At 49.2% G+C, this 4,275-nt stretch overlaps 1 non-coding gene across 1 annotated transcript; it reads left to right on the forward strand.

The window, feature by feature from the left end:
* Window positions 1-427: 427 nt before the first annotated feature.
* On the forward strand, window positions 428-500 carry Trnaf-gaa (transfer RNA phenylalanine (anticodon GAA)). Its single transcript has one exon. It is a non-coding gene; the product is annotated as a tRNA-Phe (tRNA).
* Window positions 501-4,275: the final 3,775 nt, after the last annotated feature.

Genomic DNA, 4,275 nt, shown 5'->3' on the forward strand with positions numbered 1-4,275 from the left:
ACTCAAAGAGATGATAATTAAGGCGGGCGCTCCCGCACCCAGGTGCACCGGAGGGTGCAAACTCCGCACCGGAGGCGGGCGGACCCCTATTCTTGCCTCTAAGGCCCTGTCCACTCCATACAATAGTTTTGCGCCAACATCGCTCGTCGGGGGGACCCTGGAACTTTCCCGCACGGTGACGCACGTGTAGCAGGGAATCGGCTCCCTGGGACCCCCAGTTCCAGTCCCCGGGAGCCATCGCCGGGCCTGCGGGCGCGGAGGTGGAGCGCGTCGGATCCGGGCTGGGGAATGGCGGGCGGGAGGGCGGTGACCGTGGAGCAGGACAAAGAAATCGCGGAACTTTGCCAGTGCTCATTAGAAAAGGCAAGTGTGACAATGGGACGTGGAGTGCTCAGTAATAGCTCAGCCCAAGAACCCTGCAGGAGGCGCCGAAATAGCTCAGTTGGGAGAGCGTTAGACTGAAGATCTAAAGGTCCCTGGTTCGATCCCGGGTTTCGGCAGTCGGGTTTTTAGTTTTAAACTGAAAGATTCAAATTTCATAAAACCCCCACGTCCAGAGTATCCTGGTGGATTCATTCCAGTCTGCGAAAGAATGAGGACGAGAGGGCTGCAGAGGAACAGACACCGCGGCCCTCACCCGGGAGGAACGGCAGCCCCTCGGCACGGCCACTTCCGGGTCCCTCTTCGCGGCGTCCGAGGCACTGGCGCGCGTGCGCGGTGGGGAGCCCCAGCGCCGTTAGGGCGGCCCCTCTGCTCGGGAGACCGGCACGTCCCGCCCCCTGGCGCGCGCCGCCGCCGCCCGGCCCTGGCCTCCGGCGCACGCGTGGATCGACGGGGCGGACTGGACGGGGTGGGCTGGCCGGTGCTAGGAAGGCAACCCCGTCAGTGTGAGTCTGTCTGCACTGTAGCCTGGGGCGGCAGGACAGCTTCGTCCCCAATTTCATTCCATTCCGTTCCCTGTAAGCATCTGCCTTTGAAGAAACAGCCGAACCCTCCCGCACACTCAAATAGGCCCTTCTGGCCTTGCCCAGGAAGGGAACCCGATTCTGGCTAGAGGGCCAGGAGCTCTGGCTTTGGTGGCCTAACCACATTTACTTGTCCAGTGGTAAAAGAGTGGCAGCTCTACAGCCCCTGACCTTTTTTCCCCCCTCCTTTTAAGAGAGAGAGAGAGAGAATATTTTTTATATTTATTTTCTAGTTTTAAGCGGACACAACATCTTTGTTTGTATGTGGTCCTGAGGATCGAATCCCGGCCCCCGACCTTTTAAACTAAGCAGAACCAGTGATTCTTTAAAGTGTGAGCAGCAGCAGCAGCAAGAGCAGCAGCAGCAGCAGCAGCAGCAAGAGCAGCAGCAGCAGCAGCAGCAGCAGCAGCAGCAGCAGCAGCAGCAAGAGCAGCAGCAGCAGCAGCAGCACCGCCTGGGAACTAGTTAGAAATGTGAAATCTGGGTCCCGTACCTGGCATACTAAACCTGTACCCAACATCAGGTGTTCAAACCAATTCACTAGGGAGTTCTCATGTAGCTCAAGTTTGAGATCCACACTTTCCTTTTTATACTAGCATTTTCGTTTGCTGTCCTTTGTGCTACAAGTGTGAAATAAAACTCGGATGCACACTTTTTCCTTTAACATTGTGTGGGAAGCCGGTAGGGTACACGAGGGCATCAACTTCCCCAGCTATCCCATAGGAGCCCACACCCCAGGCCAAAACAGGAGTTGAGAAGTAAACTGGAAGCGTAGCTCTTAATTTTATGTTGTGTGACCCGGGAACTGAGCCAGGATCCAAGGACAGAAATTGCAGGGATGTAGATTTGAATTAAAGGAAGAGGAAATTTCAATCTATTGGAATCACTAGAAAATGAACTAATCAGGTTAGTGTGTGTTGGGTGAGCAGATGCAGATGAAAGATAGTCAGTTATGGGATTTATGCAATGGACCTGCTTATTTTCTGTTTTGTCATTTTGAAAGATTTACGAAGTACCTTGTGCTCTCTGCCTTTCATTCCCTCACTAATTGGCCACAACCTCCAGATATGTGCTGGGCATTATTTGCTGTCACTACCAGCCTGTGCAGTAGTTGTCATCATCCTCATTGTACATATAACAGCCATTCTGGAACTGCAAGGATTAAACCTGTGTTAATCAGTTTTTTGTGCTCTGATGAGAACAACTTAGAAGAGGAAAGGTTTATTTTGGCTAATGGTTTCAGAGGTTCCATCCATGGTTGGAAACATCATGGCAGAAGGGTGTGGCAGAGTAAAGCTGCTCACCTCAACATAGCCAGGTGAAAAGTTTGTGAGTAACTAGGGACAACAGATAGCCCCCAAGTACACATCCTCAGTAACCTATATCCTGCAACCCTGCTCCACCTGCCTATAGTTACCATACAATAGTCTACTCCAATGATTAATCCATCAAATGGATTAATACACTGGGGAGATTACAGCTCTCGTGATTCAGTCTTTTCACTTCTGAAATTTTCACTGCATTGACTAACATGTGAACTTCTTGGGGGAACATTCTCATTTCCAATCCATAACATAACATAATACACTTCTGGCATCTTAATTGCTGCTACCTCCTGAATGATTCCATATGTAATTAGTTGTAGGAATGGGAAGTTAAGGCCTGTGTGCTTCAATTTGAGGGTAGTTACACAAGAGGACTACAAGCCTTTGGTTAATCAGAGAGGGTTTTATGGGGGAATGGGTCTTGACTAGTGGGTCTTCTCACATAGAGAAAGATTTCTTAAATATGGAAAAACTTAACTGGAATGCAGCTGGCTACCAGGGGTCTAACTGTGGGAGCTGAGGGTGACAGGTCCTGTTCCTTTCAGACAACCAAACAGGCCTAAGCACCCAGGCTGAGAGATTAAGTAAGACTAGGCACTAGCTACTGGTGTTATGGGGGAAGGCTGCAGGCATGCACCTGGTTTTGTCAAAGATAAACAAAGCCAGACACTAGTTAATCTGAAAGGACAGCTTTTAATCAGTAATAATAATAATTACATAAGCAATAATAATTGCAGTAAAGAAGAGGGTCTGGCAGGGAACTGAACTCCCACTTTTACAGAGGTGACAGCACCTTTTAAAAGAGAGAATGAAGGATTAGGGGAAAGGACTAGGGGAAGCTTAGGCAATCAGGGAAGTGAAAAATTTCAAAGGGTTGGTCACTGTAAATGCTGATTAGGGCAGCTGTGTCTGTTGGATGGTAATTATTGAGGTTAGGATTCAATCCTCCCACAGAGACTGAGAGAGACAGGTCCTATCCTTGTGGAGGATACATTTCAAAGGAATGGCTTTCAGGTCCTTGAGAAAGACATTCTCTGAGTAGTGCAGATACGCAAACATCTCAAAGGGACAGAGGAAGGATTCACAATTGTAAGCCCTTTTTAGTTAAAGCTCTGAGAAAATGATCTGGGGCCTAGTTCCGATGTTGGATCGATTTTTTGTTTTCCTCCCAGCAACCTTGGGTTTCTGGCACTGTAAGGGGTTAGGGTCATCCTAGGGATTTGGCCTTGAGCTGTTAGAAACTACATTAGTCTTTTCATGTAGGAGGAAGGCGGTAGACAAAATCATTTGTTCTGAGAGTGGGTAGTTTAAAGACCAGGTTGAGGCCTGGTGGGGAAGCCTGACTGGTGTTTAGGAGAGAATCTTTATCGTTAGAAGTCTGAGGAGGGGCGAAGGCAGGTGGTTAGGCAGGCCTCCACGGGAAGAGTGGAGGTGAAGGGTTTCTTAAGGCCATTTGACAGGGAGGAATGAATGATCAGAAAGCAGGTCGCTAGCATCACACACACACAGGCAAAATAAAGGAAGACCAACCAAAGCAATACAAAAGCAAAGACTGCTGATTAAGTGGGTCACAGCATGACCTAAAGGCTGTAGCATGGGGACCGCCACCATCACTTGAATTTGGCAAGATTTAAAGGTGGGCAGGAGAGTGGGAGAGCACAGGTATAAAAGGGGCAACTTCAGGAAGCTCTTGGCCTGGGGAAACTGAGGTGGCTTAGTAGAAGCAGGGCAGCCTCTTTGATTGGTTAGAAGAGCATATTTGGCTCTCTCTAACTGGTCCTGAATTGGAAGTGGGAACAGAAATTAGGAAAGCTGTGGGTTATTAATCTAATTCTGTCCATTTGGGGCCAATTGTTGCAGAAATCTTTTGTTTCACCTCCTGAATTACTGTTGGAGGTGATAACATGGCTCCCTGCAAGGCTGACTTCCAGGGCTGGGTTTTGTAGATACAGCATGGTGGTGTGTGTCCTAAGCAGGCTGCTCTA

The sequence above is a fragment of the Urocitellus parryii genome, chromosome 2 (assembly GCF_045843805.1).
Source record: "Urocitellus parryii isolate mUroPar1 chromosome 2, mUroPar1.hap1, whole genome shotgun sequence".
Classification (NCBI taxonomy): Eukaryota; Metazoa; Chordata; class Mammalia; order Rodentia; family Sciuridae; genus Urocitellus; species Urocitellus parryii.